General features: G+C 46.6%; 1 pseudogene; it reads right to left on the reverse strand.

Moving 5' to 3' along the window:
• Positions 1 to 19,642: 19,642 nt before the first annotated feature.
• Positions 19,643 to 19,849, reverse strand: LOC142282103 (U2 spliceosomal RNA; annotated as a pseudogene).
• Positions 19,850 to 23,564: the final 3,715 nt, after the last annotated feature.

Raw genomic sequence — 23,564 nt, forward strand, 5'->3', positions numbered from 1 at the left:
TGGACTTTGCTATAGTCCCACTAGTGCCAAGACATTTGCAGAGCGCATCTGCCTGCGTTGCACACTCCAACTCATTATAACTAAGTTGCATTGTCAGGGATATTTATTCTTTATTATTCTGCTGTTAATAAAGCTAGACCACCACTGCAATCTTCACCACCTCTCAATTTTTACTACCACATTTTCAGTCCACAATCTTGTCGCAATCAACATGAGTGGCAAAATGACAGATGCTGGTGGAAAGGGGAAGAGGCGTGGTGGAAAAGGCAAAAAAGGTTTTGTCTGTGGGGAAAGTGGCAAAGCTCCATTATCATCTGCTGAAGATAGACCATCTACCAGCAAAAGTAAGATGTCTACTACTTACCGTGGACAATCCGATGTGCTCCCTTTTTTACGGACACGAACAACAGGAAGAAAGGTAGATGATGGGCAAAAAAGGAAAATGCTTGAATGGATCTCAAGTGGTCCAACAAGTGCCCTCTCAGCCACTTCAAGTACCGCATCCAAAAAACACCAGTCCTCTGAGTTGTCATCCCAATCACACTTGATTTCTCCCAGCTCTGAAGTCTCCATCAGCCCTGCACAGTATGGTGGAACTGAGATGGCTGAGTCTGCAGAGCTGTTCAGTCACACTATAGCCTGGGAATCAGAGGTCTGCTCCCAAGCTACAGTGAGTACAGAACAGGAAATGGTCTGCAGTGATGCCCAGAACCTTTGTGACTCTGATTCAGGCCGTGAGGACCAAGTTTCTGAGCATAATGTTGACCCTTTGTCACAAACTGTAACACCTGTGGTTATAGACAATGAGGAACATACTGATGAAGATGAGACGCAGATACCCGATTGGGATGACAACTTAAATATTCGGTCAGGGCAAGAAGAGGCTCGGTCTGAGGGGGAGGGGAGTGCAAACACAACAATTGATGATGAAGTTCTAGATCCCACCTACTGTCAACCCCCAGTCAGGCACTCGAGGAGGTCAACAGAGGCGGTGGAGGAGGATGCAACCGACGACGAAGTTACCTTGCGCCTTCCTGGACAGAGTCGGAGCACTGGTAGCACGTCTACAACTGCATCCTCAGCCACCACTCTGCCTATGAGCATTATTCGGGGTGGATCAACAGGTCGCATGGCCTCTAAGCCTTGCCTAGCCTGGTCCTTTTTTGACATAGAAAAAGATCGCCCAAATCATGTGATATGTAAAATTTGTCATGATTCTCTTAGTAGAGGTCAAAACCTCAGCAGTTTGACAACTTCTTCCATGAATCGTCACATGAATAAATATCATAGGTCCCGGTGGGAAGCTCACTGTGCTGCAATGCTGCAAGAGCGAACCATCCACCGCCCGCCCCTTCCAGTGCATCCGCGCGCTCTTCATCTTCTAGGACTGTGGGGACAGCTGTCACACCTGTTTTTCCACGCCAAACTTCCACCACTGTAACCGCAACAGGCAGTTTGCTTGTAAGGTCGTCAGTTGGTTTGGAAGGGGAAACAAGTGAGTGTGTACAGCTCTCTCAGACATCGATAGCACCAACGTTGGATGAAGGCAACATCATGTCTCCGCCTGCACTTTCCTCACAAACCTGCATTTTTCCAGGGACACCCTACTCAACACCGTCTACACACAGCAGCCAGATCTCTGTCCCTCAGATGTGGTCAAATAAAAGGCCACTTCCTCCGACCCATGACAAAGCTAAGAGGTTGACTCTATCCCTCTGTAAGCTGTTGGCTACCGAAATGCTGCCTTTCCGCCTAGTGGACACACAGGATTTTAGAGACCTTATGTCTGTCGCTGTGCCCCAGTACCAGATGCCTAGTCGCCACTACTTCTCTAAGAAAGGTGTGCCCGTGCTACACCAGCATGTCGCACACAACATCACCGCTTCCTTGAGAAACTCTGTGTGTGAACGGGTGCATTTCACCACCGATACTTGGACCAGTAAGCATGGACAGGGACGTTACATGTCGCTGACTGGGCACTGGGTAACTATGGTGATAGATGGTGAAGGGTCTGCTGCACAAGTCTTGCCGTCCCCACGACTTGTGTGTCAATCCTCTGTCTGTCCAAGTTCCGCCACAGCTTCTGCATCCTCCACCTCATCTGGGTCCTCCACCTCCGCCCCAAGCCTGCCTGGTCAGGCCACCAGCGTTCTCACTGCGCAGAAGGAATCACGCACGCCTCATTACTATGCTGGCAGCAGAGCGTAACGGCATCAGGCGGTCTTTAGCTTGACATGTCTTGGGAATAAGAGTCACACAGCTGAGGAGTTGTGGTCAGCTCTGCGGTCCGAGTTTAATAAATGGTTGTCTCCACTCAACCTGCAGCCTGGAAAGGCCGTGTGCGACAATGCTGCAAACCTGGGTGCGGCACTTCGCCTGGGCATTGTGACACACGTACCTTGTATGGCTCACGTGTTGAACCTTGTCGTCCAGCAATTTTTAACACACTATCCCGGCCTAGATGGCCTTCTGAACAGGGCACAAAAACTGTCAGCTCACTTCCGCCGTTCAAGCGCCGCAGCAGAGCGACTTGCATCGCTCCAGAAGTCTTTCGGCCTGCCGGTTCATCGCCTGAAATGCGATGTGGCGACACGCTGGAATTCAACTCTCCACATGTTACAGCGACTGTGGCAGCACCGCAGAGCCCTGGTGCAATACGTCATGACGTATAGCCTGGGCCAACGAGATGCAGAGGTGGGGCAGATCACCCTGATGGAGTGGTCTCAGATCAAGGACCTATGCACCCTTCTGCACAGTTTCGACATGGCGACGAATATGTTTAGCTCTGACAATGCCATTATCAGCATGACGATTCCAGTCATTTACATGCTGGAGCACACGCTAAACACTATTCGGAGTCAGGGGGTGGGACAACATGAAGGGGAGGAACTACAGGAGGATTCATATGCGCAAGGGACAACAACATCACCAAGGTCCAGACGTTCATCATCACCAACGCAGCAGGCATGGGACCATGGGGAACAGGGATCGACAAGGGCGCATAGTAGCAGGCGAAATGTTGAGCAAGGTGCAGGAGAACATGAAGAAATGGAGGACGAACTGTCCATGGACATGGAAGACTCAGCGGATGAGGGAGACCTTGGTCAAATTTCAGTTGAAAGAGGTTGGGGGGAGATGTCAGAGGAAGAAAGAACGGGTAGCACCTCTATGCCACAAACACAGCGTGGACTTGGTCCGCATGGCTGCGCAAGACACATGAGTGCCTTTTTGTTGCACTACCTCCAACATGACAGTCGTATTGTCAAAATTAGAAGTGATGATGACTACTGGATTGCCACACTATTAGATCCCCGGTACAAGTCCAAATTTTGTGACATAATTCCAGCCATAGAAAGGGACGCACGTATGCAGGAGTATCAGCAGAAGCTGTTACTCGATCTTAGCTCGGCTTTTCCACCAAACAACCGTGCAGGTGCAGGGAGGGAATCTCCCAGTTGTAACTTGACAAACATGGGACGGTCTCGTCATCTTCAACAGTCTACCCGTACCAGTAGGACCGTATCTGGTGCCGGTAACAGCAATTTTATGGAATCTTTTCATAATTTTTTTAGACCCTCTTTTGCAAGGCCACCAGAGACAACAAGTCTGACACATACTCAACGGCTGGAGAGGATGATACAGGAGTATCTCCAAATGAACATCGATGCCATGGCTGTGCAACTGGAGCCTTGCTCCTTTTGGGCTTCAAACCTAGAAAAATGGCCAGAGCTCTCCAGTTACGCCTTGGAGATTTTGTCGTGTCCAGCTGCCAGCGTTGTCTCTGAACGTGTATTCAGTGCTGCTGCACTTTCCCCACAGACAAAACCTTTTTTGCCTTTTCCACCACGCCTCTTCCCCTTTCCACCAGCATCTGTCATTTTGCCACTCATGTTGATTGCGACAAGATTGTGGACTGAAAATGTGGTAGTAAAAATTGAGAGGTGGTGAAGATTGCAGTGGTGGTCTAGCTTTATTAACAGCAGAATAATAAAGAATAAATATCCCTGACAATGCAACTTAGTTATAATGAGTTGGAGTGTGCAACGCAGGCAGATGCGCTCTGCAAATGTCTTGGCACTAGTGGGACTATAGCAAAGTCCAATAGCCACGTATAGGATGCCACTAGGTACACTGAGTGTTTGCTAGTATAATGGCTAAGTTAAAATTAGTTGGAGTGTGCAACGCAGGCAGATGCGCTCTGCAAATGTCTTGGCACTAGTGGGACTATAGCAAAGTCCAATAGCCACGTATAGGATGCCACTAGGTACACTGAGTGTTTGCTAGTATAATGGCTTACTTATAATTAGTTGGAGTGGGCAACGCAGGCAGATGCGCTCTGCAAATGTCTTGGCACTAGTGGGACTATAGCAAAGTCCAATAGCCACGTATAGGATGCCACTAGGTACACTGAGTGTTTGCTAGTATAATGGCTAAGTTAAAATTAGTTGGAGTGTGCAACGCAGGCAGATGCGCTCTGCAAATGTCTTGGCACTAGTGGGACTATAGCAAAGTCCAATAGCCACGTATAGGATGCCACTAGGTACACTGAGTGTTTGCTAGTATAATGGCTTACTTATAATTAGTTGGAGTGTGCAACGCAGGCAGATGCGCTCTGCAAATGTCTTGGCACTAGTGGGACTATAGCAAAGTCCAATAGCCACGTATAGGATGCCACTAGGTACACTGAGTGTTTGCTAGTATAATGGCTTACTTATAATTAGTTGGAGTGTGCAACGCAGGCAGATGCGCTCTGCAAATGTCTTGGCACTAGTGGGACTATAGCAATGTCCAATAGCCACGTATAGGATGCCACTAGGTACACTGAGTGTTTGCTAGTATAATGGCTTACTTATAATTAGTTGGAGTGTGCAACGCAGGCAGATGCGCTCTGCAAATGTCTTGGCACTAGTGGGACTATAGCAAAGTCCAATAGCCACGTATAGGATGCCACTAGGTACACTGAGTGTTTGCTAGTATAATTGCTTAGTTTAAAAAAGTTGGAGTGTGCAATGCAGGCAGACGTGCTCTGCAAATGTCTTTGCACTAGTGGGACTATAGCAAAGTCCAATAGCCACGTATAGGATGCCACTAGGTACACTGAGTGTTTGCTAGTATAATGGCTTACTTATAATTAGTTGGAGTGTGCAACGCAGGCAGATGCGCTCTGCAAATGTCTTGGCACTAGTGGGACTATAGCAAGGTCCAATAGCCACGTATAGGATGCCACTAGGTACACTGAGTGTTTGCTAGTATAATGGCTTACTTATAATTAGTTGGAGTGTGCAACGCAGGCAGATGCGCTCTGCAAATGTCTTGGCACTAGTGGGACTATAGCAAAGTCCAATAGCCACAGATAGGATGCCACTAGGTACACTGAGTGTTTGCTAGTATAATGGACCTGACATTACCTCTCTACTAACCAGAATCCCACAATGTCTGTCTGCTATTTCATCCTTCTTCTCTGTGCGATTCCTAAAACTTAACATGGACAAAACAGAATTCATTGTCTTTCCTCCTCCTCACTCATCTCCTCCAACAAGCCTTTCCATCAAACTCGATGGTTGCTTACTCTCCCCAGTCTCACAAGCTCGTTGCCTTGGAGTGACCCTCGACTCTGCTCTATCCTTCAAGCCACACATCCAAGCCCTCTTCACCTCATGCCGATTACAACTCAAAAACATCTCCCGGATCCGTGCTTTCCTTAACCAAGAATCATCAAAAACATTAGTGCATGCCCTCATCATCTCCCGCCTCGACTACTGCAACCTCCTGCTCTCTGGCCTCCCTTCCAACACTCTTGCACCCCTCCAATCTATCCTAAACTCTGCGGCCCGCTTAATCCACCTCTCCCCTCACTACTCCCCAGCCTCGCCACTCTGCCAATCCCTTCACTGGCTTCCCATCACCCAACGACTCCAGTTCAAAACACTAACTATGACATACAAAGCCATGCACAACCTGTCTCCTCCCTACATCTGTGACCTAGTCTCCCGGTACCTACCTGCACGCAACCTCAGATCCTCACAAGATCTCCTTCTCTGCTCCTCCCTTATCTCCTCTTCCCACAATCGCGTACAAGATTTCTCCCGTGCATCCCCCATACTTTGGAATGCTCTACCTCAGCACATCAGACTCTCCCCTACCGTGGAAAGCTTCAAGAGGAACCTCAAGACCCACCTCTTCCAACAAGCCTATAACCTACAACAGCCCTCAGTCCAGTAGACCACTGCGCAACCAGCTCTGTCCTCACCTATTGTACCATCACCCATTCCCTGTAGACTGTAAGCCCTCGCGGGCAGGGTCCTCTCTCCTCCTGTACCAGTCTGTTATGTACTGTTAATGATTGTTGTACGTATACCCTTTCACTTGTAAAGTGCCATGGAATAAATGGCGCTATAATAATAAATAATAATAATAATAATAATAATGGCTTACTTATAATTAGTTGGAGTATGCAACGCAGGCAGATGCGCTCTGCAAATGTCTTGGCACTAGTGGGACTATAGCAAGGTCCAATAGCCACGTATAGGATGCCACTAGGTACACTGAGTGTTTGCTAGTATAATGGCTTACTTATAATTAGTTGGAGTGTGCAACGCAGGCAGATGCGCTCTGCAAATGTCTTGGCACTAGTGGGACTATAGCAAGGTCCAATAGCCACGTATAGGATGCCACTAGGTACACTGAGTGTTTGCTAGTATAATGGCTTACTTATAATTAGTTGGAGTGTGCAACGCAGGCAGATGCGCTCTGCAAATGTCTTGGCACTAGTGGGACTATAGCAAACTCCAATAGCCACAGATAGGATGCCACTAGGTACACTGAGTGTTTGCTAGTATAATGGCTTACTTATAATTAGTTGGAGTGTGCAACGCAGGCAGATGCGCTCTGCAAATGTCTTGGCACTAGTGGGACTATAGCAAAGTCCAATAGCCACGTATAGGATGCCACTAGGTACACTGAGTGTTTGCTAGTAAAATTGCTTAGTTTAAAAAAGTTGGAGTGTGCAATGCAGGCAGACGTGCTCTGCAAATGTCTTTGCACTAGTGGGACTATAGCAAAGTCCAATAGCCACGTATAGGATGCCACTAGGTACACTGAGTGTTTGCTAGTATAATGGCTAAGTTAAAATTAGTTGGAGTGTGCAACGCAGGCAGATGCGCTCTGCAAATGTCTTGGCACTAGTGGGACTATAGCAAAGTCCAATAGCCACGTATAGGATGCCACTAGGTACACTGAGTGTTTGCTAGTATAATGGCTTACTTATAATTAGTTGGAGTGTGCAACGCAGGCAGATGCGCTCTGCAAATGTCTTGGCACTAGTGGGACTATAGCAAAGTCCAATAGCCACGTATAGGATGCCACTAGGTACACTGAGTGTTTGCTAGTATAATGGCTAAGTTAAAATTAGTTGGAGTGTGCAACGCAGGCAGTTGCGCTCTGCAAATGTCTTGGCACTAGTGGGACTATAGCAAAGTCCAATAGCCACGTATAGGATGCCACTAGGTACACTGAGTGTTTGCTAGTATAATGGCTTACTTATAATTAGTTGGAGTGTGCAACGCAGGCAGATGCGCTCTGCAAATGTCTTGGCACTAGTGGGACTATAGCAAAGTCCAATAGCCACGTATAGGATGCCACTAGGTACACTGAGTGTTTGCTAGTATAATGGCTTACTTATAATTAGTTGGAGTGTGCAACGCAGGCAGATGCGCTCTGCAAATGTCTTGGCACTAGTGGGACTATAGCAAAGTCCAATAGCCACAGATAGGATGCCACTAGGTACACTGAGTGTTTGCTAGTATAATGGCTTACTTATAATTAGTTGGAGTGTGCAACGCAGGCAGATGCGCTCTGCAAATGTCTTGGCACTAGTGGGACTATAGCAAGGTCCAATAGCCACGTATAGGATGCCACTAGGTACACTGAGTGTTTGCTAGTATAATGGCTTACTTATAATTAGTTGGAGTGTGCAACGCAGGCAGATGCGCTCTGCAAATGTCTTGGCACTAGTGGGACTATAGCAAAGTCCAATAGCCACGTATAGGATGCCACTAGGTACACTGAGTGTTTGCTAGTATAATGGCTTACTTATAATTAGTTGGAGTGTGCAACGCAGGCAGATGCGCTCTGCAAATGTCTTGGCACTAGTGGGACTATAGCAAGGTCCAATAGCCACGTATAGGATGCCACTAGGTACACTGAGTGTTTGCTAGTATAATGGCTTACTTATAATTAGTTGGAGTGTGCAACGCAGGCAGATGCGCTCTGCAAATGTCTTGGCACTAGTGGGACTATAGCAAAGTCCAATAGCCACGTATAGGATGCCACTAGGTACACTGAGTGTTTGCTAGTATAATGGTTAAGTTAAAATTAGTTGGAGTGTGCAACGCAGGCAGATGCGCTCTGCAAATGTCTTGGCACTAGTGGGACTATAGCAAAGTCCAATAGCCACGTATAGGATGCCACTAGGTACACTGAGTGTTTGCTAGTAAAATTGCTTAGTTTAAAAAAGTTGGAGTGTGCAATGCAGGCAGACGTGCTCTGCAAATGTCTTTGCACTAGTGGGACTATAGCAAAGTCCAATAGCCACGTATAGGATGCCACTAGGTACACTGAGTGTTTGCTAGTATAATGGCTTACTTATAATTAGTTGGAGTGTGCAACGCAGGCAGATGCGCTCTGCAAATGTCTTGGCACTAGTGGGACTATAGCAAAGTCCAATAGCCACGTATAGGATGCCACTAGGTACACTGAGTGTTTGCTAGTATAATGGCTAAGTTAAAATTAGTTGGAGTGTGCAACGCAGGCAGATGCGCTCTGCAAATGTCTTGGCACTAGTGGGACTATAGCAAAGTCCAATAGCCACGTATAGGATGCCACTAGGTACACTGAGTGTTTGCTAGTATAATGGCTTACTTATAATTAGTTGGAGTGTGCAACGCAGGCAGATGCGCTCTGCAAATGTCTTGGCACTAGTGGGACTATAGCAAAGTCCAATAGCCACGTATAGGATGCCACTAGGTACACTGAGTGTTTGCTAGTATAATGGCTTACTTGTAATTAGTTGGAGTGTGCAACGCAGGCAGATGCGCTCTGCAAATGTCTTGGCACTAGTGGGACTATAGCAAAGTCCAATAGCCACAGATAGGATGCCACTAGGTACACTGAGTGTTTGCTAGTATAATGGCTTACTTATAATTAGTTGGAGTGTGCAACGCAGGCAGATGCGCTCTGCAAATGTCTTGGCACTAGTGGGACTATAGCAAGGTCCAATAGCCACGTATAGGATGCCACTAGGTACACTGAGTGTTTGCTAGTATAATGGCTTACTTATAATTAGTTGGAGTGTGCAACGCAGGCAGATGCGCTCTGCAAATGTCTTGGCACTAGTGGGACTATAGCAAAGTCCAATAGCCACGTATAGGATGCCACTAGGTACACTGAGTGTTTGCTAGTATAATGGCTTACTTATAATTAGTTGGAGTGTGCAACGCAGGCAGATGCGCTCTGCAAATGTCTTGGCACTAGTGGGACTATAGCAAGGTCCAATAGCCACGTATAGGATGCCACTAGGTACACTGAGTGTTTGCTAGTATAATGGCTTACTTATAATTAGTTGGAGTGTGCAACGCAGGCAGATGCGCTCTGCAAATGTCTTGGCACTAGTGGGACTATAGCAAAGTCCAATAGCCACGTATAGGATGCCACTAGGTACACTGAGTGTTTGCTAGTATAATGGTTAAGTTAAAATTAGTTGGAGTGTGCAACGCAGGCAGATGCGCTCTGCAAATGTCTTGGCACTAGTGGGACTATAGCAAAGTCCAATAGCCACGTATAGGATGCCACTAGGTACACTGAGTGTTTGCTAGTAAAATTGCTTAGTTTAAAAAAGTTGGAGTGTCCAATGCAGGCAGACGTGCTCTGCAAATGTCTTTGCACTAGTGGGACTATAGCAAAGTCCAATAGCCACGTATAGGATGCCACTAGGTACACTGAGTGTTTGCTAGTATAATGGCTTACTTATAATTAGTTGGAGTGTGCAACGCAGGCAGATGCGCTCTGCAAATGTCTTGGCACTAGTGGGACTATAGCAAGGTCCAATAGCCACGTATAGGATGCCACTAGGTACACTGAGTGTTTGCTATTATAATGGCTTACTTATAATTAGTTGGAGTGTGCAACGCAGGCAGATGCGCTCTGCAAATGTCTTGGCACTAGTGGGACTATAGCAAGGTCCAATAGCCACGTATAGGATGCCACTAGGTACACTGAGTGTTTGCTAGTATAATGGCTTACTTATAATTAGTTGGAGTGTGCAACGCAGGCAGATGCGCTCTGCAAATGTCTTGGCACTAGTGGGACTATAGCAAAGTCCAATAGCCACAGATAGGATGCCACTAGGTACACTGAGTGTTTGCTAGTATAATGGACCTGACATTACCTCTCTACTAACCAGAATCCCACAATGTCTGTCTGCTATTTCATCCTTCTTCTCTGTGCGATTCCTAAAACTTAACATGGACAAAACAGAATTCATTGTCTTTCCTCCTCCTCACTCATCTCCTCCAACAAGCCTTTCCATCAAACTCGATGGTTGCTTACTCTCCCCAGTCTCACAAGCTCGTTGCCTTGGAGTGACCCTCGACTCTGCTCTATCCTTCAAGCCACACATCCAAGCCCTCTTCACCTCATGCCGATTACAACTCAAAAACATCTCCCGGATCCGTGCTTTCCTTAACCAAGAATCAGCAAAAACATTAGTGCATGCCCTCATCATCTCCCGCCTCGACTACTGCAACCTCCTGCTCTCTGGCCTCCCTTCCAACACTCTTGCACCCCTCCAATCTATCCTAAACTCTGCGGCCCGCTTAATCCACCTCTCCCCTCGCTACTCCCCAGCCTCGCCACTCTGCCAATCCCTTCACTGGCTTCCCATCACCCAACGACTCCAGTTCAAAACACTAACCATGACATACAAAGCCATGCACAACCTGTCTCCTCCCTACATCTGTGACCTAGTCTCCCGGTACCTACCTGCACGCAACCTCAGATCCTCACAAGATCTCCTTCTCTGCTCCTCCCTTATCTTCTCTTCCCACAATCGCGTACAAGATTTCTCCCGTGCATCCCCCATACTTTGGAATGCTCTACCTCAGCACATCAGACTCTCCCCTACCGTGGAAAGCTTCAAGAGGAACCTCAAGACCCACCTCTTCCAACAAGCCTATAACCTACAACAGCCCTCAGTCCAGTAGACCACTGCGCAACCAGCTCTGTCCTCACCTATTGTACCATCACCCATTACCTGTAGACTGTAAGCCCTCGCGGGCAGGGTCCTCTCTCCTCCTGTACCAGTCTGTTATGTACTGTTAATGATTGTTGTACGTATACCCTTTCACTTGTAAAGCGCCATGGAATAAATGGCGCTATAATAATAAATAATAATAATAATTATAATAATGGCTTACTTATAATTAGTTGGAGTGTGCAACGCAGGCAGATGCGCTCTGCAAATGTCTTGGCACTAGTGGGACTATAGCAAGGTCCAATAGCCACGTATAGGATGCCACTAGGTACACTGAGTGTTTGCTAGTATAATGGCTTACTTATAATTAGTTGGAGTGTGCAACGCAGGCAGATGCGCTCTGCAAATGTCTTGGCACTAGTGGGACTATAGCAAGGTCCAATAGCCACGTATAGGATGCCACTAGGTACACTGAGTGTTTGCTAGTATAATGGCTTACTTATAATTAGTTGGAGTGTGCAACGCAGGCAGATGCGCTCTGCAAATGTCTTGGCACTAGTGGGACTATAGCAAAGTCCAATAGCCACAGATAGGATGCCACTAGGTACACTGAGTGTTTGCTAGTATAATGGCTTACTTATAATTAGTTGGAGTGTGCAACGCAGGCAGATGCGCTCTGCAAATGTCTTGGCACTAGTGGGACTATAGCAAAGTCCAATAGCCACGTATAGGATGCCACTAGGTACACTGAGTGTTTGCTAGTAAAATTGCTTAGTTTAAAAAAGTTGGAGTGTGCAATGCAGGCAGACGTGCTCTGCAAATGTCTTTGCACTAGTGGGACTATAGCAAAGTCCAATAGCCACAGATAGGATGCCACTAGGTACACTGAGTGTTTGCTAGTATAATGGCTTACTTATAATTAGTTGGAGTGTGCAACGCAGGCAGATGCGCTCTGCAAATGTCTTGGCACTAGTGGGACTATAGCAAAGTCCAATAGCCACGTATAGGATGCCACTAGGTACACTGAGTGTTTGCTAGTATAATGGCTAAGTTAAAATTAGTTGGAGTGTGCAACGCAGGCAGATGCGCTCTGCAAATGTCTTGGCACTAGTGGGACTATAGCAAAGTCCAATAGCCACGTATAGGATGCCACTAGGTACACTGAGTGTTTGCTAGTAAAATTGCTTAGTTTAAAAAAGTTGGAGTGTGCAATGCAGGCAGACGTGCTCTGCAAATGTCTTTGCACTAGTGGGACTATAGCAAAGTCCAATAGCCACAGATAGGATGCCACTAGGTACACTGAGTGTTTGCTAGTATAATGGCTTAGTTATAATGAGTTGGAGTGTGCAGAGGACAGGAGGGTACAGTGGCAGGATTGTGGTGCTCTGGGTAGAGGAATGGAAGCCTGCCTTTCTATTCCCTCCTAATGGTGAAATGCAGGGAGGAAATCCCTGACCTTGGCTACACAGATGCTGTTGCTGTTTGCAGGACCTGTCACGTTTGGCTCTCTGACCCTGCCGGTTTGAGTCCTTAAAAGGACTGCTATAAAGTGCTCTCCCTATGCTGTCTAACGCTGTGTATGCAGCGCATACAGCTGTATCGGCTATAGGACTCAGGAGGACGGAGCTGCGACAGTGATGTCTGACACCAAAGACGCAGAAGGCAGATAATGGCGTCCGTGAAGAAAATGTCCGGTTTTATAATGCAGGGACATGTGACATGCAGATCCTATCACACATGCCGTTGCTTCTCTGGCTCAAAGTCAACTTAGCTGTGTGTGTGTCTGTGATTGGCTGACATGCTGGCCCGCCCCACAAGACGCGCGCACTTAGGGAAGGAAGACAAGAAAAAAAAAAAAAAAATGGCGATCGCCATTATAGAAACAGCAGTGATCTGAAGGCGCTGTTCACGCACACTATACACTGAAATGTGATAATAGTTTGATTCACAGAGTGACTTACACTATTACAGCAGAAACCAAGCTATGATTTAGCTGTTTTTTGGCTGCTAGAACCGTTCTCGAACGTTTCTAGAACTATCGAGCTTTTGCAAAAAGCTCGAGTTCTAGTTCGATCTAGAACATGCCCCAAAATCACTCGAGCCTAGAACTGGAGAACCACGAACCACGAACCGCGCTCAACTCTATCCAGGAGCTTTGGTTCCCTGAGTTTCCAATAGCAAATGTCTAGAAAAAACTCTGTCCATTGGCACAACTCAGCAAGAAAACGAGAAGACCGAGAAGATATATTTCATTTATCTTAATGCCACCTTCTTAACAGCACTAAACCCTTCTATTATGTCCCTTAGCCTTTTGAGCTTATCCTCTGGTAAGCGGAAGACCATGCCTCTGGTATCGATCTCAGTGCCTAAAAACTGTATTATAGTAGCCAATCAGAATACAAAAGGATGCATAGGAAGCGTGACTTTATTTCAATATTTTAAAACAATCCAATAAAATGAAGAAAAGTCACTCATACAAGATCCACAGAAGTTGTATAATACATACATAAATCAAAACACTATAAGGCCTGTTTCACACGTCAGTGATTCTGGTACGTTTGTGCTTTTTTTTAAACATAACAGAATCACTGAGATACGCAGATCCATTATAATGAATGGGTCTGCTCACACATCAGTGATTTTTCACTGCACGTGTCTCCGTGCGGCGTACCCGCGTGTCCGTGATTGCTGCACGGAGACATGTCCATTTTTTTCTGGCATCACTGATAGGATGTCCATAAGGTGGCAGCAGAGCATAACAGAAAAAGGTGCCTATTGTGCACTGAAAAGACCCAATGTGATGCACCAGACATATAGAGCCCTAATGGATTCACAAATATAAGATATATCATGAATGACTACTGCATAATGAACGCTAGCATGAAAAAAGAAAGGAATCCATAAAAATAAATAATAAATGGTGCACATATGTTAGAGCCCCACCGAAGGACAAAAAAAGTCTGATGGAAATAGAGAGCATATAGGAACAATAAGAATGTGCAACAGAGAGGAAGGTGAGAATGCAGGATCAATCACTGCCTGTCAGATATTAATAATCAGGGAAATAACTCTGGAGCAGACGCACAAATTAGGGTCTTACCTGGTAAGGTAACAAATAATTAATAGTAGTTGCACTCACCTATTAAGGTTGTGCCAGTCACAACCCCTAAATGCACGTTACAAATGGCGACAGCCGCAGCCCCTAGTAGAAGAGCAATAACGTATAGGAGGAAAATCGGGTGCGTGCCGCGCTGTCACCAAAGGAAACTGATGTTAATTATTTCATCTCTTTATTCTTTTTTCCGGTCAATGTGTTTCAGAGATCACTGTCTCCTTCATCAGGGCAAAAAAAGAACAGTATGCAATCAAAGGAGGAAGAACCTCTATATATACACATATGGAGCTACGTCAGAGGACTGACTGCTGTATTTCAAATACTGCCGGGATGGTCAACTGTTACAATACCGGCCATAAAAGTTCTCAAGTGATATATTGAGAAACATTTATAAAATCACTGGGGTATAGTGTTTCAAATTTCATCAGCTTTTTGAGACAAAAATCAGAAAAAGAAGAAGAAGAAGGACAAAATGAAAAAAAGAAAAAAAAGAAGAAAAAAAAAACAAAAAGGGAGCATTGAGCTCCAGACCCTGTATTGAGTCTTAGAAGTGTAGTGACAAGTGCATCTGTCCACAACCCTGTAAGGGTGAACGGGATGACGGACAAGAAAAATTATGTTCGTGGCAAAAAATGGTGGTGTTGCTATATAAAATTGCATTAAGAATAAAGAAAGGAAAAATTTCTTTATAAAAGTAGTGAAGAAAAAAGTGGAAAAAAGGGGAGTGTAAGCCATTTTACTAATAAATAGTGATGAGCGAGCATGCTTGTTACTACTCGGTACTCGCACGAGTATCACTGTACTCGGTCTACTCGACGGGGACCGAGTAATCTCGCGATACTCGTGCTGTACTCGTGGTCTTCATCCCTGCATGTTGGCGCTCTTTTGAGAGCCAGCCCTCATGCAGGGATTGGCTGGCAGACCACTGCAATGCCACAGCCCTGTTAGTTGTGGAATTGCAGTGATTGGCCGGCCTGCACAGCGTGACCGAGCCTTTATACCGGCGGGCGCGCTGTGCTCTGCTCACAGCTATCCAGACAGTCAGTGCAGGGAGAGGGTCGCTGCTTCAGGGAAAGGTTTGCGGCCCTTTATAGCTATTTCCGTAGCAGGGCTGCAAACAGTGTGACCAAAAGTCCTTCTCAGGACTATTCTAGTTGTATACAGGCAGGCAGGGTATAGCCAGGTCGGAGTACAGTAGCAGAGTCCTTCTCAGGACTATTGTTGCTGTATACAGGCAGGGTATAGCCAGGTTGGAATACAGGCTAGTGACCAAAAGAGTCCTTGTCAGGACTATTGTAGCAGTATACAGGCAGGCAGGCAGGCAGGCAGGCAGGGTATATAGCCATTCCTAGTGGTGACCGTATACCAGCCTTCATCATATCTGGGGCTGGTGTACACAGTCTAAAACAGTCCTGATAGTGTCAGACTTCTCAGCAATTGTCGCTCCTAAAACCTGTTAGGTTCTTAGTGCGTCCGTGCTTGCATTTAAAAACCGCACGTGTGTGCCTGTCGGTGGCAGCGTACAGGTGCACTTGTGTGCGTTTTTACCAAACTATTATATAACGCACAAGTGTAGTGTATAATACACGTCAGTCAGCAGTGGCTGATAGTGTCAGAGTTCTCGTCATTAATTTTTGCTCCTAAAACCTGTGTTAGGTTCTTAGTGCGTCCGTGCTTGCATTTAAAAACCGCACGTGTGTGCCTGTCGGTGGCAGCGTACAGGTGCACTTGTGTGCGTTTTTACCAAACTATTATATAACGCACAAGTGTAGTGTATAATACACGTCAGTCAGCAGTGGCTGATAGTGTCAGAGTTCTCGTCATTAATTTTTGCTCCTAAAACCTGTGTTAGGTTCTTAGTGCGTCCGTGCTTGCATTTAAAAACCGCACGTGTGTGCCTGTCGGTGGCAGCGTACAGGTGCACTTGTGTGCGTTTTTACCAAACTATTATATAACGCACAAGTGTAGTGTATAATACACGTCAGTCAGCAGTGGCTGATAGTGTCAGAGTTCTCGTCATTAATTTTTGCTCCTAAAACCTGTGTTAGGTTCTTAGTGCGTCCGTGCTTGCATTTAAAAACCGCACGTGTGTGCCTGTCGGTGGCAGCGTACAGGTGCACTTGTGTGCGTTTTTACCAAACTATTATATAACGCACAAGTGTAGTGTATAATACACGTCAGTCAGCAGTGGCTGATAGTGTCAGAGTTCTCGTCATTAATTTTTGCTCCTAAAACCTGTTAGGTTCTTAGTGCGTCCGTGCTTGCATTTAAAAACCGCACGTGTGTGCCTGTCGGTGGCAGCGTACAGGTGCACAATTTGCACAAACTTTGATATAACGCCCAAGTCTAGTGAATACACGTCAGCACAGCATTGCAAAATGCGCAAGGGCGTTGGCAAGGAACAAGGAAGTGGACGTGATGGTGGTGCAGGCAGAGGCCGAGGTCGTGGGCAAGCTCTAATTTTGCCACAACAAAGGGCCACATCTAGTCGCTCGCACGTCCTGTCCCAAATTCTTGGGGACCGCAGCAGTACACCGCTCTTGAACCAAGACCAGTGTCAACAGGTTGTTAGTTGGATAGCGGATAATGCTTCCAGTCAGATTGGCACCACCACAAACACTCTGTCTTCCACACGGTCAAGTGTCAGTAGCCGTGATACTGCACCGCACATTTCAGAACCTGATCCTCCTTCCTACCACAAGGCTGAGTACACGTCCTCGGACATTAATGATCCCACACTTGGACACTCGGAAGAGCTGTTCACATTTCCATTCGCACATTCTGGCCTCTCGCCAGCTCATGTTGAAGTGGGTCATGAGGAGATCGTATGTACAGATGGCCAAATATTTGAGCAGCCACGTTCTCACGAAGTTGGCAACGTGTCTCAACAAGGGGTGGACGATGATGAGACACAATTGTCAGGAAGTCAGGAGGAGGAGCAGGGTGCGGAAGAGGAAGACGACGTGGTGGATGATCCAGTAACTGACCCAACCTGGCAGGAGGATATGCAGAGCGAGGACAGCAGTGCACAGGGGGAGGGAGGCGTAGCATCCCAACAGGCAGTAAGAAGCAGGGTGGTGGCTCCAGGCAGAAGTCAGGCAACCGTTCCCCGGAACAACAACACGACACAAGGTGCCTGTACAAATGTTAGGTCTTCCCGAGTCTGGCAGTTTTTTAAGTTGGATCCAGATGATTCTAAAAAGGCCATTTGCAACACCTGCCGTGCCAGCATCAGCAGGGGTACCAAAACTAGCAGCCTGACCACCACCAGCATGATCAGGCACATGTCAGCCAAGCACCCGACTTTGTGGGAAGTACAACACAGTCGAGGAGCAGTGCTTGCTAATGTCACTGCTACGTCTTCGCTGGTTGTGCATGCGAGCCAATCCCCTGTCCATGCTGCCTGCGAACAAGCCTCCTCCGGTCCTGCACCTGCAGTTGCCTACTCAGAAATAACACCATCATCAAGCACGTCCTTGTCCCAGCGCAGCGTTCAGTTATCCATTCAGCAAACCTTTGAACGCAGGCGCAAATACACTGCCAACACCCCACATGGGCGCCCTGGACAAGCCAGGTCGTCACAGGTACTACACCAACACACTCTACACTCCGGCTAGGCACACCGAAGCTAAACACAAATCCTAGTTGCCTTCCTCCAGGGGCTGATGTCCACACCAGGGGGTGGGCCAGGCGGTTGATCCCACCCACCGAGGAGTTCACAGTCCTGGAGGCGGGAAAAGGAGTCAGATTAGAGATCAGTTTTGGAGTTAGAGAAGTGAAGAGGAGAGGAGACTGACCGTGTCCGGGTGTGTGGCCCGGGCACTCAGCAAGGTTGGCAGACGGTGGTGACCTTCTGCAGGAGAGGCTGATTGGAGTGAACCGTACGGACCGGGGATGGGCGGTGGCCCGCCGGTACCAGATCGGGGAGTGAAGAGAAGCCAGCACCATCCGGCAGGGCCTACGGACCCCGACCAGGCTAGGAGTCGCCGTAAAACCGGTCAAATCCGTTAGCGACAGGAACCTCCAGGGTTTCCCAGCAGTCAAGACCCGATTGAAGGCAACAGCTCACACCGTAGAGGGAAGCACAGTCACCGCCAAGGCTACAGTTCCCAGGGCCAGAGCCTGCGGGCAAAAGGGGCTCCCTCAGCATCCATCCAAGCTGGGGAGCGGGTTACCGGTGGGAAGCCCGCTAGATTTTGGGGGAATAAAAGGGGTCCAACACCACATCCCCACAGGTGCACACCCACCCATCAAAGAGAGCTATAAGCCAATACCACCTTCACATTGCCAGTGTACCAAGTACATGTTGAGCAACATGAAGGCGGCTGGGGTTATCCGTGACAGTTGTAGCCTTTGGGCAGCTCTGTTGATCCTGTTAAAAAAGAAGGACGGCACCACTCCCCGTATTGAGGAATCGCTAGCTGCATTGAGAACTGCAAATTATTTTTCTACCCTTGATCTCACTAGTCACTATTGGCAAGTGTCCGTTGCTGAGGCAGACCGGGAGAAGACCGCCTTCGCCACCCCTATGGGTCTCTGCGAGTTCAAAAGCATGCCCTTCGAGCTGTGCAATGCGCCAGGAACCTTCCAGAGGCTGATGGAATGCTGCTTGGGACAAGATTTTAGGGTGTATAAAAAGGGAGATTAGATCCCGTGATCCCAACGTATTGTTACACCTCTATAAATCACTTGTAAGGCTACATCTGGAATATGGGAACCAGTTTTGGGCTCCACATTTTAATAAGGACATTCAGAAGTTAGAGTCAGTTCAAAGGTGGGCAACTAGACTACTACAAGGAATGGAAGGCCTCCCATATGATGACAAGTTGAAAAAGTTATTAAGTGATTATTGGCTGCAATGGGGCTTTCTGGCTGGTGCCAGCCTCTCTTCTTAGCACACAGGAACCACAATCCCTACACCATGCTTCAATGGATTCTCTCATCCCAGCCCAGTAAAACTACATATTTTACACAGTCATAAGCAGCCAAAAGGGATCTATTCTATTCAATTGCAAATGATCTAGATAAGACTGAGAATAAGATACTGCACGGGACATAGCAGAGTTGGTCAAGTTGAGTGGAGATGAGTTTGCTATTTGGCACAGCTTTTTGCATCAATAAAGCAAGTAAAAGGTGTGAAAGATAAAAAAAAGGGTGAAAGTGTGAAAAGTGAATTGGCCAAATTGAGGTGCATATAAAGTTTTTGCTTTCTTTCAATTAACTAATGGGGCTCATTTGAATCAGGTGAATTGAGTTCTGCTTTTGGAAACTGGGTTAAGAAGGGGTGCACCGGTCCTGGAGGTACTGCAATACCAGGTCAATGCGTGCAGTGGACAGAGCAAGATTTTTTCCATCTCCTTGTTCTAAAAATCCATTTAATATATGGTCCCCAGAGAGGGGACGTATCAGATATTAAACTGATAAGAACAGATTTAATTTTTTTTTTTTTCTGTTTATCAGTAGGACTTCAAAATAACAAAGGTGATCGCCTCCCGTTGCCTGGGAACCGTCCAGGCACAAGAGGGCTATGTGTCACCAGAAGGCGCACACACTTCCTCAAGGCCGGCAGACGTGCAATCCCAGGCACCTTCCAGTACCGACCAAGGTAGCGTCCTCCGAAACTACACTTGATCTTAGCCAAAAGGCCGAGAAGCTATAACCCGAATTGGTTACGGCCTTGAGTGGCACCCTGGCCTATACCGGACACATCTTAGGGAGAGGGAGACAAACCCACGCCTACAGAAGACATTTTGTCACCCAAGCCAACCCTTGAAAAGGCTGTTTTGCAGAGCAAAAACAAGAAGAATGGTGCTTTTTGCAGCCGCCGCCCACTGCAATGAATCTGAATAACTCCTCCTTTTGGACACAAGCACCTCCCCTCCCCCTTGCAGTCTTTCCAATTCATGATACAAAAAGACGGACGGACAGGACAGGACAGGACAGGCTGCCTGACTTTCCGTCACTGCCACCCTTTGCCATCCTTGCCCGTAGAAAGCCCTTTCATCATCCCCAAACCCTAATCTTTTCCCTTCCCTTCCCAGATGCGTCTCACTCCCTTTCATTAGGAAGTGAGCGCAGCCTTTTCTCCGTTCTGCACATGCGCGACGTTAAACACAAATGCGCAGGCGTGCGTTCCATTACCCTCACTGCATTCCACTCCCATACAGGAAGTGGGCGCAGCTATTACTACGGTCGCACATAAAAGAACCCACGGCCACCACTGCACATAGCTGACTCCACCACAGGACACCCACTTCTACACCAACGCAGGTAAGACAGGATCGGCACCTCTATGCTCCCGTTACAATCAGGCTCAGTCACCATGTGATAACGCTCTCAACTCTTTAGTTGCAGGCTCCCCTTGCTTCACCTCCACTGGCTGTGCTGCCATTTCCTCTCCCACCTGGAAGGTATACTTTATTCCACTATTTTCCTGTTTCTCTCTTCCCCCTTTTCCCATAACCTACTTTTATCTGCATTTGTGGGGTATCTATATGCTATTTACATCATAGTTTTATTCATTAATATGGAAGGGAAGAGTGCCCATGAGAGTGTTGAACTGCGGAGAGCAAGAGATTAAGCTGCTCCGATTTGCCACCATTGATAAGCTGTTCTCAGTAGATACACATGCTATCCAAACAGCAGCATCCACCATTGCTTCAGCCCACCCATTCAGTGACAGCTCACCAAGTCAGCCAGAGGAGTGGTGTAAGGAATTACACGTAGGCACTGACTCCACACCTTCACATCACAAGAAGGGGGTCTACAGGCTAGTGCAAGAATACGAGCAAGTCTTCAGCAAACATCCGCTAGACTTTTGAAGAATAAAAGGGGTCAAACACTACATCCCCACAAGTGCACACCCACCCATCAAAGAGAGATATAAGCCAAAACTACCTGCACATTACCAGTGTACCAAGGACATGTTGAGCAACATGAAGGAGGCTGGGGTTATCCGTGACAGTTGTAGCCTCTGGGCAGCTCCGTTGGTCCTGTTAAAGAAGAAGGACAGCACCACTCCCCTGTATTGAGGAATAGCTAGCTGCATTGAGAACTGCAAATTATTTTTCTACCCTTGATCTCACTAGTCGCTATTGGCAAGTGTCCGTTGCTGAGGCAGACCGGGAGAAGACCGCCTTTGCCACCCCGATGGGTCTCTGCGAGTTCAAAAGCATGCCCTTCGAGCTGTGCAATTTGCCAGGAACCTTCCAGAGGCTGATGGAATGCTGCTTGGGACACCGAAACTTTGAAACGGTACTGCTATACCTTTATGATGTTATTGTTTATTCTAAAGCAAACAAGATTTTAGGGTGTATAAAAAGGGAGATTAGATCCGGTGATCCCAACGTATTGTTACCCCTCTATAAATCACTTGTAAGGCCACATCTGGAATATGGGGTAAAGTCCTGAGCAGGTTGATAACCATTGGTTTGAGCATGGTAGGGTGTAGTGCGCATCTTCCTGCATCGGTAAAAGCTGCAGAAGTCCTTGAAGATTTCCGCTTCAAAGGCTGTGCCTTGATCTGTGAGGACTCTCTCTGAGTAGCCATGAGGTCTGCATAAGTGTGCTTGGAAGACCTTCGCTGCAGTATGGGCCATTAGATCTTTGACTTGTACCACAACCATAAATCTCGAGTAGTTGTCTACCATCGTAAGTGCATACGTGAGCTCGCCTCGATATTCTGCAACAAAACTCCCTTTTTCGATTTCAGTTTCAGCAAACACTCCTCTTCCTGTAGAAAATATTTATCATTACCTAAGACAGTCATTCTAATGCATGACAATATTAAGGCAATTTAGTTAAAACTTGTTTTAACTCACCTTTAAGGGGATTGATGTATTTCATGGTCAATCCAGGTTTGTCAGTGATGGCACTGACATAATGTATGGCGTCTTTTTCGGGCGTTATCCTTTGCCTTTTCATTGTGAAAATCCAGTTGCCTATATCAAAGCAAATTCTACTACTTGTAAAGTATGCAGAAAATGAAATGTAGAACATATAACATCAACTGCTTAGGAACGCATCATAGGTTAGTACTTAAAAGGATATTGTCATGTTCTAGTCATAATGCAAGCTGGACATTTTTCATGTTACCCTGTAATCGCCGGCCTGTTCTAATGCTCACAAGCCAAGATATAGGCTCAGCTGCTAAGGCTTCCCTCTGCCTTCTGAATGAAACTTGAATATGTCTGGGTCACTGTGTATATAGCAGGTGCTCAGAAAAAATAAGAGTCAATTCAATAGAAATAGCTCTGGCACACTATAGTGATCAATAACGTAAGAAAAGAACTCTTGGAATGCTGAAAATTCTTTATTTGTGCAAAAGGATAATTCATCCAACGTTTCGACCTTGTTTTTAGGTCTTTATCAAGGATAAAGTTATCTAAGATCATAAAGGGTTACAAAACCATATAAACACGTAATTAGTACATAGTACAACATAACAGTACAATATATTGCTACTTGAGAGTACAATGGGTCAAATGACCATGATGCACATACAAAAAATTTTTCCAAAGCCATAGTGAAAACATTTGTACTGAGGAAAGAAAATTTCCACATGACCTATCTGGAGAAACATTCTGGATCAAACAACCAAAAATAGTCAAGCAGGTAAATACACACCTATATGGATAACAGGATGATATGTGTTCAATTGTATAGCGTCATTGCCATTAAGGTACAAATGGAAAACTTGCAATCCTATATAGTGAAGGAAATGAACACATATCATATCAAAGAACACAGGAACATGGGTGTGAGAAAAACCTCAATGTTTATACTTTGTTCTTTATAATGGTGTGAACATGTATATGTCTCAGTACCTTATGCACTTGAGAATTCTAGTGAGTAGATCATGAAAGCCTATTTCAGAACTGGAATCGGTAAATAATTGTAGGTGGAATCTAAATGAAAAGATGGTACAAGTGTTATCATGACACGTGGGCTATAACACAATGAGGGGCACTGCAGCCAGAAACTTGAGATGCTGCCCCCTGACTGCTGGCCCCTATGCATGTTTAAATAGAGGTCTCCCCCTAGAAAGACACTGACCTGCCGCCCCCGCCTCCTGTGGTGTGACTGGCCTAAGCCCCGCCTCCTGGATACATATCACCGTGCTGCCCAGCTTCCAGCCTCTCGGCTGCAGGACCCGGACCTGTTTGGGCAGCCGGACACAGGGACCCGCTCCTGGAGGCGGTA

This window comes from Anomaloglossus baeobatrachus, unplaced genomic scaffold (assembly GCF_048569485.1).
Source record: "Anomaloglossus baeobatrachus isolate aAnoBae1 unplaced genomic scaffold, aAnoBae1.hap1 Scaffold_497, whole genome shotgun sequence".
Taxonomy (NCBI): domain Eukaryota; kingdom Metazoa; phylum Chordata; class Amphibia; order Anura; family Aromobatidae; genus Anomaloglossus; species Anomaloglossus baeobatrachus.